Source organism: Phyllobates terribilis, unplaced genomic scaffold (genome assembly GCF_046119375.1).
Source record: "Phyllobates terribilis strain yellow unplaced genomic scaffold, ASM4611937v1 Scaffold_4__5_contigs__length_816908805, whole genome shotgun sequence".
Lineage (NCBI taxonomy): Eukaryota > Metazoa > Chordata > Amphibia > Anura > Dendrobatidae > Phyllobates > Phyllobates terribilis.
Genome location: NW_027362764.1, coordinates 675555819 through 675569148, shown reverse-complemented (window position 1 = coordinate 675569148; position 13330 = coordinate 675555819). Strand labels below are relative to the sequence as shown.

The 13330-nt window shown below is 49.0% G+C and overlaps 1 non-coding gene and 5 pseudogenes across 1 annotated transcript; all 6 read right to left on the bottom strand.

The window, feature by feature from the left end:
• Window positions 1-905: 905 nt before the first annotated feature.
• LOC141270345 (5S ribosomal RNA) lies at window positions 906-1011 on the bottom strand (annotated as a pseudogene).
• A 994-nt stretch (window positions 1012-2005) lies between these two features.
• Window positions 2006-2126, bottom strand: LOC141267510 (5S ribosomal RNA; annotated as a pseudogene).
• A 934-nt stretch (window positions 2127-3060) lies between these two features.
• Window positions 3061-3180, bottom strand: LOC141270011 (5S ribosomal RNA; annotated as a pseudogene).
• A 6639-nt stretch (window positions 3181-9819) lies between these two features.
• On the bottom strand, window positions 9820-9939 carry LOC141267727 (5S ribosomal RNA; annotated as a pseudogene).
• A 620-nt stretch (window positions 9940-10559) lies between these two features.
• On the bottom strand, window positions 10560-10678 carry LOC141270417 (5S ribosomal RNA). The gene has a single exon (XR_012321653.1). It is a non-coding gene; the product is annotated as a 5S ribosomal RNA (ribosomal RNA).
• A 941-nt stretch (window positions 10679-11619) lies between these two features.
• On the bottom strand, window positions 11620-11739 carry LOC141269154 (5S ribosomal RNA; annotated as a pseudogene).
• Between the last annotated feature and the right edge of the window lie 1591 nt (window positions 11740-13330).

Below are 13330 nucleotides of genomic sequence, written 5' to 3'. Positions count from 1 at the left end.
TGGAAAGGAAGTGAAGCAGCCAGGTAGTGAAATGGTCTAAGAAGGTGGTGGCTTGCCCTGGAGGTCGGTAAACGACGGCCAGTTGGAGGTTGGAGGGGGAATAGATGCGCACACAGTGCACCTCAAAAGAGGGGAGTGTAACGGAGGGTGGCAGTGGGATTTTGGTGAAAGCGCAGAGTTCTGATAGGAGGAAACCTACGCCTCCACCATGTTTGCCATTGGGGCGGGGGGTGTGGGAAAGGTGGAATCCGCCATATGAAAGGGCAGCTGGGGAGGCTGTGTCAGAGGGGGTGAGCCAGGTTTCGGTGATGGCGAGGAAGGAGAGTTTGTTTGTAATGAAAAGATCGTGGATGAAGGAAAGTTTGTTGCAGACAGAGCGAGCGTTCCAGAGAGCTCCTGTTAGTATAGCTGAGGAGGTGGGTATTAGTTGGATGGGTATGAGGTTAGAAGGGTTGCGACAGTTTGAGGAAGGTCGTGGATAGGAGGTAGAAGTGACTGTGGGGATATGGTGAGGAGGACCAGGATTTGGAGAGATATCTCCAGCAGTGAGGAGGAGCAGAGAAAGTGTTAGCAGGTGGGAGGAAGAGAGAGCATGAGGTGGCTGTCTGTGTTTGGAGATCCAGGATTGAATGTTGAGGAATAATTTGGAGGAGGAGGTGAGATGAATGGGGAGAATAGAGGGAGAGATGAAGAGTTTCTTACTTGGTGTAGGGATTTGAGGGGTTATTAGAAAGTGGAGGACTATAGAGGAAAAAGTGAGAGCTAACAGAAACATAGTTAGTAGAGAGTATGTGGTCAAAGTGTTGGTTACCTGACTCCTGCCCTGACTAACGGCCTCTGAAAGGGAATGGAAAAAAGGCATAGAAGAGAGTGCCCCCTGCTGGTGGAAGGAAGGAAAAAGCAAAAGCCTACAGCACCTGGTATTCCCAGGCAGTACTAACTAGGCCCAACCCTGCTTAGCTTCCAAGATCAGACAAGATCAGGCGTGTTCAGGGTGGTTTGGCCATAGGCACAGACAAGCCTCTCACTTGCTGCTCTTCTACTTTGAAGTCTGGCTGCCGGCTGCCCTTTCCAGCGCTCAGCAAGACCAGGTCCTTTTGTGCTTTCCCTTCTCTTCAATTTTTTTGCTGGCTTCCTTAAAAGGTCTTGTAGACAGAAGGCCCCACTCAGAACCGCTGAGCTCACTGATCGGCTGCAGCGCTGTCGACGGAATGTCAGCTTCGAGGCCAATGCCACAGGCCGGGAGCAGAGGCGAGACTCACCGGTAGACCCGGGTAGGGTGAGTAGAGCACGGTTAGTTGCTTTCTAATAGCCTGCAGCCGGGGTTTAACTTTTAATGAAAGGGAACAATCCCTTTGACTGTCTGCAGCGCGCCACACCTAGGAAGCGCACTCTCACACACAAGCCAGCATGCACACGTGCTCGCTTGTGGCGAGCAATCTGGCGGTGACGGGGCGGGCTCCAAAGGGTCCATGCAAAGGCTGTGCCGTCCCTACAGGTGTGGTTTGTTTAGCAGTGATTCACCCGCCGCATCAGGTGTCTTCAAAAATGGCTCGGCGCAGGGTCTCCTGCAGGCTAAACCCTTCATCACGGTAATGTGACAGAAAGAGCAAGCTGGACCCGTAACTTGGGGGCGGAGCGAGACGTCCAGGGGTGAATGAAGGAAGAGGGTGAGATGGTTGCCAGTGACTTTGAGCTGCTCTTCAGGGGGGAGGGTCGTGTTGCCTGCAAAGGTCTTCTGCTTGGGGTTACCGGTGGTTGCCTCCAGCCACGCGGGAGACGCTGGTCCTGGTGAAAAGGAGCCTAGTATTAAAAGTAAATAAGCAACAATGCTGGAGGCCCACGGTGATCAGAAGGATGCTGGTATTTTGCAGAGATGAAATAGCGCAAGAGAGAAAGCAAATGAAAAAAAGAAAAGAGAATGAATGTGTGCACTTGTGAAAGGGAATGGAAAAAAGGCATAGAAGAGAGTGCCCCCTGCTGGTGGAAGGAAAGAAAAAGCAAAAGCCTACAGCACCTGATATTCCCAGGTGGTCTCCCATCCAAGTACTAACCAGGCCCAACCCTGCTTAGCTTTTGAAATCAGATGAGATAATGCGCGTGTTCAGGGTGGTGTGGCCGTAGGCAGAGACTAGTCTCTCACTTGCTGCTTTTCTACTTTGACGTCTGGCTGCCGACTGCCCTTTCCAGTGCTCAGCAAGACCAGGTCCTTTTGTGCTTTACCTTTTCTTCAATTTTTTTGCTGGCTTCCTTAAAAGGTCTTGTAGACACAACGCCCCACTCAGAGCCGCTGAGCTCACTGATCGGCTGCAGCGCTGTCGACGAAACGTCAGCTTCACGTCCAATGCCACAGGCCGGGAGCAGAGGCGAGACTCACCGGTAGACCCGGGTAGGGTGAGTAGAGCGCGGTTAGTTGCTTTCTAATAGCCTGCAGCCGGGGATTAACTTTTAATGAAAGGGAACAATCCCTTTGACTGTCTGCAGCGCGCCACACCTAGGAAGCGCACTCTCACACACAAGCCAGCATGCACACGTGCTCGCATGTGACAACACCCCCTATCTGCCCCTACAACCTCTCCGTCACCATGCGTCAGACTCTCCTGCCTGTTTTATGATTTCAGGGCCCTAGCAGGAATCACTCCCCCCCTCCCCAATTCCTTCCTTGCCTTCCTTGCCCTGAGGTTACTTCTTTGTCAGCCGTCTGGCTTGGTTACACAAGCTTCTTTGCAGAGAAACATGTAACTTCTGCTGGCCCTCGCTAGGCGGCCGTCATCTAAAACCTTCCCTGGGCACCTGCTGAAAGCCTGGCCCCTTCACGGCCCCGGGTGCTTTTAACGCCATCATTTCCACACGGTGAGCTGCGGAGTCAATAAGCACTCCTAGCAGTGACAAGGAGCTCGGTGTCAGGCCTGCGTGAAGGCGGCCCGGGTAGCGTACTTAGCTGCCAACTGGCTCAGAGTACTTGGGGCTTCCATCATCTAAGTTACTTAAGGTCGGTGTCCGGCAAGGCGCCGTTCCATGCTAGCCGAGCTGGGCAGTAGGGCAAAATGTCATCAAAATGGTCTACAGCACCCAGTGTTCCCAGGAGGTCTCCCATCCAAGTACTGTCCGAGCCCAGCCCTGCTTTGTTTTCGAGATCAGACAATATCGGGCGTATCCAAGGTGGTATGGCCAGTAGACTCTGCTTGATCCATCGCCCGGCCAGCCTTTCTCAGGATCGCTTTGTTATGATCTGCTACAGAGAGTATGGAAAGAAAGGAGATCTATCCCTACAATAGAACTAAACTAGATCCCTACGATGTAACGGGGAACCTGATCCTGCGATCAGACCCGCTAAAGTCCTCGGCTAGTCTGAACGCAGACCTATAGATGTGAGGTAGGGATCCCTACAAGATCTAGGGACTGGGAAAAGTTGGACACCTCCTAGCAGAAATAGTAGCAGTCAAAGACAAACACACAACAAAAAGGCATAGGGGTCAGAAGACCTAGCAAAACTAAAAGAGAACGGCAACAGAGCAACAAGCTAGCTCAACAGTAGTAAATACAAATGAAGTCCAGCAAAGCCAGGAGGGCGGAGCCGGATTAAATAGGCAAAATGGTCATGTGACCAGCAAACTAAAAAAAACCTAACAGGAGAGTTGTAACAGTACCCCCTCTTCTAAGAGGATCCTCCGGATCCCCTAGGCCCAGGCTTACCAGGAAACCTCCTGTGAAACGCTCGGACAAGTCTGGGGGCAGAAACATAATCCGCTCTCACCCATGAGTTATCCTCAGGTCCGAAACCCTTCCAAGCGACGAGATACTGCAAACTCCCTCTATACCGTCTAGAATTTAGGATGCGGGAAATTTCATATTCCCCGTCCTCCACCACCGGAGGAACAGTGGCAGAGGCGTCACCATCCGACACATCAGCTTTTTTCAACAGAGAAACATGAAACACCGGATTAATCCTCCAGGACGTAGGAACCTCCAGCCTAACAGCAGATTGGTTAACTATCTGAAGTACCTTAAAGGGCCCTACGAACTTGGGACCCAATTTTTTAGAAGGAATCCTCAATCGCAGATTCTTAGAGGACAACCAAACCATGTCACCAACCGCAAACAAAACCTCTTGCCGTTTCCTATCAAAGTACCTCTTAGATTTTTTGTTAGCCTCCTGAAGATTACCACGCACATCCGTCCAAACTCTCTCCAAATCACCGGAAAAACTCTCCTCCTCAGGCACAGCCGAAACCAATTTGGAAAATGACCCAAAAGACGGATGTCTCCCAGAACAACAAAAAAAAGGCGAACACCCAGCAGAAGAGGATGTATGGTTGTTAAGAGCAAATTCAGCAAGTGGCAGAAACTCAGACCACCCCTCTTGATTGTCTGCCACAAAACAACGCAAGAACTGCTCAACATCCTGGTTCTTCCTTTCTGTCTGGCCATTAGACTCAGGATGATATCCGGATGAAAACGACAAATGAACTCCCAACCTGTCACAAAAGGCACGCCAAAAACGAGCCACGAACTGAGGTCCCCTATCAGAAACAATGTCAGTAGGAACACCATGTAGTCTGACAATCTCCTTGACAAAGGCCTTAGCGAGTGTCTTAGCGCAAGGCAGTTTGATGAAGGGAACCAAGTGACACATCTTGCTAAAACGGTCCACGACCACCCAGATGACCGTGAAACCATCAGAGGGAGGAAGGTCAGTAATAAAGTCCATAGCCAGATGTGTCCAAGGTGCACTAGGAACCTCCAGAGGGCAAAGCAACCCCGCAGCAGGAGCATGCGAAGACTTGGATCTTGCACACACAGTACATTGGCGCACCCACTTAATGACTTCCTTCTGCCATCCAGGCCACCAAAAACTGCGACCCACAAGTCTCTTGGTCTCAGAAATTCCTGGATGACCTGCCAACCGAGACTCATGACACTCAACAAACAAATCTCTCCTAAAGGTCCTAGGCACAAACAACCTCCCATGGGGAGTGTTAGATGGGGCATTCTCCTGTGCTTTAAGAATCTCATCCTCCAAAACGGAGTCCAAAGCAGCAATCACAACACCTTCTTGTAAAATGGTCTCCTCTTCCTCCTCAACACCGACCATGGGAGAAAAGCTGCGAGACAAAGCATCCGCTTTAACATTCTTGGTACCCAGGATGTAAGTAACGGAAAAATTACACCGCGAGAAAAATAGTGCCCACCTAGCCTGACGGGCATTCAAGCGCTTGGCAGCATCAAGATAGATCAGATTTTTATGATCAGTGAAAACCTGAATGGGAAATTCAGCACCTTCCAAGATATGACGCCAGTGTTCAAATGCGAGTTTAATCGCCAGCAATTCCCGATTACCAATATCGTAATTAAGTTCAGTCTCGGAAAATTTTTTTGAAAAAAAGGCACAGGGATGTACTCCATCCTTGTTTTCCTGAGACAACACCGCACCAACCCCCACCGAAGAAGCATCAACCTCAACCAAAAACTGCTTAGTCACATCAGGCTGCATAAGGATGGGAACAGAGGTGAACCTCTCCTTTAGAAACACAAAAGCTTCAATGGCCTCAGAAGTTCACTGAACCGCATTAGCACCTTTCCTGGTGAGATCGGTCAGCGGTTTGACAATAATAGAAAATTTTTTTATGAATTTTCTGTAATAATTGGCGAAACCCAAAAACCTCTGTATCGATTTCAAACCAATAGGCCTAGGCCATTCCTGCACAGCTTGAATTTTAACCGGGTCCATCTCAAAACCTTCACTGGAGATAATGTAGCCCAAAAAACGAATTCTCTGTACAGCGAACTCACATTTCTCCAGCTTAGCAAAAAGCGAATTGTCCATTAATAACTGTAATACCTCACGTACGCTCCGCCAATGAGACTCCAGATCCGGCGAATAAATCAAAATGTCATCCAAATACACAACCACATTTTTGCCGATTAAAGGTCTAAGGATATCATTAATAAGATTCTGAAAAAATCCTGGAGCATTGGTGAGACCAAAAGGCATAACCAGATTCTCAAAATGACCCACAGGAGTGTTAAAAGCAGTCTTCCATTCATCACCCTCCTTCATGCGCAACAAATTGTATGCCCCCCGGAGATCAATTTTAGAGAACCACTTGGCCCCCACTAACTGGTTAAATAAATCAGGAATCAATGGCAGTGGGTAAGAATTGCGTACAGTAATTTTATTAATCTCACGAAAGTCCAGACAAGGACGTAAACCGCCATCTTTTTTTTTTACAAAAAAAAATCCAACAGCCACAGGAGACTTGGAAGGCCTAATGTGACCGGCGGCCAAGTTTGTCTGTATGTATTCTTTCAAAGCCTTTCTTTCAGGAATAGTAAGATTAAATAAACGACTCTTAGGAAGAGTCGCGCCAGGGACAAATTCAATGGTACAATCATAGTCTCTATGGGGAGGCAAAACCTGCGACTCCTCCTCAGAAAAAACTCTCCAAAAATCCTGAATAGGTACAGGCAATTCCCCTCTATCCACAGCAGCAATGCGCCCGTTACAACACTTGTCATAACACTTAGGGCTCCAGGACTTAATTTAATTGGTAGACCAATCCAGTACAGGATTGTGCAATTTTAACCAGGGTAACCCCAATATTACTTTAGAAGGCAAATTATCCAATACCACCAAATCCAAATTCTCTTGATGAATACCATTAATAGTGAGGGGAAATTCACAGACCTTGTGAGTAACACTCTTCAAGGGAGAGCCATCGACAGAAACCACAGCAATAGGGGATGACAAAGTTTTAGGTTCTAATCTAAGTTTTTCCAAGAATCCCCCATCAATCACATTCAGAGTAGATCCACAATCCACAAATACCCGAAATTCAATTAATTCATCCTGAGCAGCAGTAGTGGCAGATAGGAATACTCCCTTAGAATTTAAACAGGCAATACGAGCATGACTGACCATTTTTTTTTCTTTCTTCTTGCGAAGCACACAGCTCTTAATAAAATGACCAGAATTTCCGCAATAGAAACACAAGCCTTCAGAAAGTCGGCGGTCTTTTTCCTGAGAGCGGGGTGCCATCGCCCCAATTTCCATCGGCTCTCCATTGTCAGCACAGAACCTCTCAGGACTCGAAGCTGACATAGCAGAGGATTTGCTCTCATTAACCCTTTCACACAGTCTCCTGTCCACCCGTATAGCTAATTGCATTGCCTCCTGCAAGTTTCCAGGTGTGGGATAAGCAATCAGTAAATCCTTTACCCTTTCACATAGCCCTGCAAGAAACAAGCTTTTCAAAGCAGAATCGTTCCACCCCACCTGGGCAGACCACCGACGGAAGTGAGAACAATATTTTTCCAGATTACCTGATCCCTGTCTCAAACGTCTTAATTCAGACTCAGCAGATGAGACACGATCAGGATCATCGTACAACAAACCCAAAGCAGAAAAAAAACTATCCACTGATCTAAAGCACGGATCACTAGGTTGGAGAGAGAAGGCCCATCCCTGAGGATCTTTGTGCAAAAGTGACATTATGATCCCTATGCGCTGTGATTCATCACCAGAGGATCCGGGTCTCAAACGAAAATATAATAGACAAGCATTTTTGAAAGAAAAAAAATCTTGTTGTTCGCCAAAAAATAGATCAGGCAGACGTACCTTAGGTTCCACAAAATGCGGTCCAGAACAGCTACTCACGTGTTGTTGGAGCTTGGTCACCTCCAGAGAGAGTCCCTGCAAGCATTGAGCCAAATCTTGCACCGAGACCATGATGGAAAACTGGAGGTCTTTCCTTAGAGAAATTTTTTTTTTTTTTTTTTTTTTATGGCTGGAATTACTGTTATGATCTGCTACAGAGACTAAGGAAAGAAAGGAGATCTATCCCTAAAATAGAACTAAACAAGATCCCTACGATGTAACGGGGAACCTGATCCTGCGATCAGACCCGCTAAAGTCCTCGGCTAGTCTGAACGCAGACCTATAGATGTGAGGTAGGGATCCCTACAAGATCTAGGGACTGGGAAAAGTTGTACACCTCCTAGCAGAAATAGTAGCAGTCAAAGACAAACACACAACAAAAAGGCATAGGGGTCAGAAGACCTAGCAAAACTAACAGAGAACGGCAACAGAGCAACAAGCTAGCTCAACAGTAGTAAATACAAATGAAGTCCAGCAAAGCCAGGAGGGCGGAGCCGGATTAAATAGGCAAAATGGTCATGTGACCAGCAAACTAAAAAAAAACTAACAGGAGAGTTGTAACACGCTTGGTGGCGAGCAATCTGGCCGTGACGGGGCGGGCTCCGAAGGGTCCATGCAAAGGCTGTGCCGTTCCTACAGGTGTGTTTTGTTTAGCAGTGATTCACCCGCCGCATCAGGTGTCTTCAAAAATGTCTCGGCGCAGGGTCTCCTGCAGGCTAAACCCTTCATCGCGGTAATGTGACAGAAAGAGAAAGCTGGACCCGTAACTTGGGGGCGGAGCGAGACGTCCAGGGGTGAATGAAGGAAGAGGGTGAGATGGTTGCCAGTGACTTTGAGCTGCTCTTCAGGGGGGAGGGTCGTGTTGCCTGCAAAGGTCGTCTGCTTGGGGTTACTGGTGGTTGCCTCCAGCCACGCGGGAGACGCTGGTCCTAGTATTAAAAGTAAAGAAGCAACAATGCTGGAGGCCCACTGTAATCAGAAGGATGCTGGTATTTTGCAGAGATGAAATAGAGCAAGAGAGAAAGCAAATGAAAAAAAGAAAAGAGAATAATTGTGTGCACTTGTGAAAGGGAATGGAAAAAAGGCATAGAAGAGAGTGCCCCCTGCTGGTGGAAGGAAGGAAAAAGCAAAAGCCTACAGCACCTGGCGGTCTCCTATCCAAGTACTAACCAGGCCCGACCCTGCTTAGCTTCTGAGATCAGGTGTGTTCAGAGTGGTGTGGCCATTGGCAGAGACAAGCCTCTCATTTGCTGCTTTTCTACTTTGACGTCTGGCTGCCGGCTGCCCTTTCCAGTGCTCAGCAAGACCAGGTCCTTTTGTGCTTTCCCTTCTCTTCAATTTTTTTGCTGGCTTCCTTAAAAGGTCTTGTAGACACAACGCCCCACTCAGAGCCGCTGAGCTCACTGATCGGCTGCAGCGCTGTCGACGGAACGTCAGCTTCACGGCCAATACCACAGGCCGGGAGCAGAGGCGAGACTCACCGGTAGACCCGGGTAGGGTGAGCAGAGCGCGGTTAGTTGCTTTCTAATAGCCTGCAGCCGGGGATTAACTTTTAATGAAAGGGAACAATCCCTTTGACTGTCTGCAGCGCGCCACACCTAGGAAGCGCACTCTCACACACAAGCCAGCATGCACACGTGCTCGCATGTGACAACACCCCCTATCTGCTCCTACAACCTCTCCGTCACCATGCGTCAGACTCTCCTGCCTGTTTTATGATTTCAGGGCCCTAGCAGGAATCACCACCCCCTCCCCAATTCCTTCCGCACCTTCCTTGCACTGAGGTTAGCTCTTTGTCAGCCGTCTGGCTTGGTTACACAAGCTTCTTTGCAGAGAAACATGTTACTTCTGCTGGCCCTCGCAAGGCGGCCGGCATCCAAAACCTTCCCTGGGCACCTGCTGAAAGCCTGGCCCCTTCACGGCCCCGGGTGCTTTTAACGCCATCATTTCCACACGGAGAGCTGCGGAGTCAATAAGCACTCCTAGCCGTGGCAAGGAGCTAGGTGTCAGGCCTGCGTGAAGGCGGCGGGGTAGCGTACTTAGCTGCCAACTGGCTCAGAGGCCTTGGGGCTTCCATCATCTAAGTTACTTAAGGTCTGTGTCCGGCAAGGCGCCGTTCCATGCTAGCCGAGCTGGGCAGTAGGTAAAAACGTCATCAAAATGATCTACAGCACCCGGTGTTCCCAGGAGGTCTCCTATCTAAGTACTGTCCGAGCCCAGCCCTGCTTTGCTTCCGAGATCAGATGAGATCGGGCGTATCCAAGGTGGTATGGCCAGTAGAAGCTGCTCGATCCATCGCCCGGCCAGCATTTCTCAGGATCGCTTGGTGGCGAGCAATCTGGCCGTGACGGGGCGGGCTCCGAAGGGTCCATGCAAAGTCTGTGCCGTCCCTACAGGTGTGGTTTGTTTAGCAGTAATTCACCCGCCGCATCAGGTGTCTTCAAAAATGGCTCGGCGCAGGGTCTCCTGCAGGCTAAACCCTTCATCGCGGTAATGTGACAGAAAGAGCAAGCTGGACCCGTAACTTGGGGGCGGAGCGAGACGTCCAGGGGTGAATGAAGGAAGAGGGTGAGATGGTTGCCAGTGACTTTGAGCTGCTCTTCAGGGGGCAGGGTCATGCTGCCTGCAAAGGTCTTCTGCTTGGGGTTACCGGTGGTTGCCTCCAGCCACGCGGGAGACGCTGGTCCTGGTGAAAAGGAGCCTAGTATTAAAAGTAAAAAGCAACAATGCTGGAGGTCCACTGTGATCAGAAGAATGCTAATATTTTGCAGAGATGAAATAGCGCAAGAGAGAAAGCAAATGAAAAAAAGAAAAGAGAATGAATGTGTGCACTTGTGAAAGGGAATGGAAAAAATGCATAGAAGATAGTGCCCCCTGCTGGTGGAAGGAAGGAAAAAGCAAAAGCCTACAGCACCTGGTATTCCCAGGTGGTCTCCCATCCAAGTACTAACCAGGCCCAACCCTGCTTAGCTTTCAAGATCAGATGAGATTGGGCGTGTTCAGGGTGGTGTGTCCGTAGGCAGAGACTATCCTCTCACTTGCTGCTTTTCTACTTTGACGTCTGGCTGCCGGCTGACCTTTCCAGTGCTCATCAAGACCAGGTCCTTTTGTGCTTTCCCTTCTCTTCAATTTTCTTGCTGGCTTCCTTAAAAGGTCTTGTAGACACAACGCCCCACTCAAAGCCGTTGAGCTCACTGATCGGCTGCAGCGCTGTCGACGAAACGTCAGCTTCACGGCCAATGCCACAGGCCGGGTGCAGACGCGAGACTCACCGGTAGACCCGGGTAGGGTGAGTAGAGCGCGGTTAGTTGCTTTCTAATAGGCTGCAGCCGGGGATTAACTTTTAATGAAAGGGAACAATCCCTTTGACTGTCTGCAGCGCGCCACACCTAGGAAGCGCACTCTCACACACAAGCCAGCATGCACACGTGCTCGCACGTGACAACACCCCCTATCTGCCTCTACAACCTCTCCATCACTATGAGTCAGACTCTCCTGCCTGTTTTATGATTTCAGGGCCCTAGCAGGAATCAACCCCCCCTCCCCAATTCCTTCCACACCTTCCTTGCCTTCCTTGCACTGAGGTTAGCTCTTTTTCAGCCGTCTGGCTTGGTTACACAAGCTTCTTTGCAGAGAAACATTTTACTTCTGCTGGCCCTCGCTAGGCGGCCGGCATCCAAACCCTTCCCTGGGCACCTGCTGAAAGCCTGGCCCCTTCACGGCCCCGGGTGCTTTTAACGCCATCATTTCCACACGGCGAGCTGCTGAGTCAATAAGCACTCCTAACCTTGGCAAGGAGCTCGGTGTCAGGCCTGCGTGAAGGCGGCGGGGTAGCGTACTTAGCTGCCAACTGGCTCAGAGGCCTTGGGGCTTCCGTCATCTAAGTTACTTAAGGTCGGTGTCCGGCAAGGCGACGTTCCATGCTAGCCGAGCTGGGCAGTAGGGCAAAACGTCATCAAAATAGTCTACAGCACCCGGTGCTCCCAGGAGGTCTCCCATCCAAATACTGTCGGAGCCCAGCCCTGCTTTGCTTCCGAGATCAGACGAGATCGGGCGTATCCAAGGTGGTATGGCCAGTAGATGCTGTCCGATCCATCTCCCGGCCAGCCTTTCTCAGGATCGCTTGGTGGCGAGCAATCTGGCCGTGACGGGGCGGGCTCCGAAGGGTCCATGCAAAGGCTGTGCCGTCCCTACAGGTGTGGTTTGTTTAGCAGTGATTCACCCGCCGCATCAGGTGTCTTCAAAAATGTCTCAGCGCAGGGTCTCCTGCAGGCTAAACCCTTCATCGCGGTAATGTGACAGAAAGAGCAAGCTGGACGCATAACTTGGGGACGGAGCGAGACGTCCAGGGGTGAATGAAGGAAGAGGGTGAGATGGTTGCCAGTGACTTTGAGCTGCTCTTCAGGGGGGAGGGTCGTGTTGCCTGCAAAGGTCTTCTGCTTGGGGTTACCAGTGGTTGCCTCCAGCCACGCGGGAGACGCTGGTCCTGGTGAAAAGGAGCCTAGTATTAAAAGTAAAGAAGCAACAATGCTGGAGGCCCACGGTGATCAGAAGGATGCTGGTATTTTGCAGAGATGAAATAGCGCAAGAGAGAAAGCAAATGAAAAAAAGAAAAGAGAATGAATGTGTGCACTTGTGAAAGGGAATGGAAAAAAGGCATAGAAGAGAGTGCCCCCTGCTGGTGGAAGGAAGGAAAAAGCAAAAGCCTACAGCACCTGGCATTCCCAGGCGGTCTCTGTTAATTGGTTAATTATGGAAATTCATTTGGAATGTTAATCGATAATCATTTTTCTGAGTTCTATGCCTCAGCCATCGTGTCTAGTTGACATGCGCTATTTGTGTGTGTATTTTTGGTTCACTACCATATGTAGAACAGGTGTCCATACGACTGGCTATAAAAGCCCATGGTACAGAAAGTCGGGGTTCTCTTGCTCTGCCCACCCCACAAAACACAGAATCTTCATGCTGAGAAGCAGATGACATGTAGGCCTGGACACATGCTGGACAAAGACATGATTTACCAGGCAGGATACAAGGAAAGATGGGTGAATCTCAACAATTAAGCTAATTATGGACAAATGGACAATTACTTTATAACTAATTATTGTATGTACCTGCTGCAATCTGATTCTTTTTAATGGACAATCCAAGAATAAATAGATACATTTTTTTATAAGAATATCGTGATATTGATACTTTGAGAAGTCCTCAGTAGAAAAAAATAATACAGGAAGAGTATTATTTTATAATGGTGAGCCAGCCAGTCCTGTTTTTTGTTTTTTAAATTAAGTAAGTGAATTTCTTCCGTGAACAAGGGGGGAGTCCTGACGAGCTGAAAAGCTGTTGTTCACGTGTCAGTAAAATTCACTAGTTTGTCACGAGAAGCAGAAAGGACCTACAGACTGAGGAAAGACAGGAAGCAGAGGTACTAACAAGGAACAGAATCACACAGGAAAAGAATCAGACGAACTGAAGACAGGACGTGCTGATAAAGAGAAGCCAAGGAATCTTAAGGTAAGCAAAATATGGATATAATTTCTTCTTTTGCTAAACAAAGTAATATTAATTTCAAAGTTAATGTAGGAGATGACATAGAAGTTTTGTGGCTCAGTTTATACAAAGAATGTGAATTGCAGAATTTACAGTTAACTTCTAAATTGGTAAATAGAGACA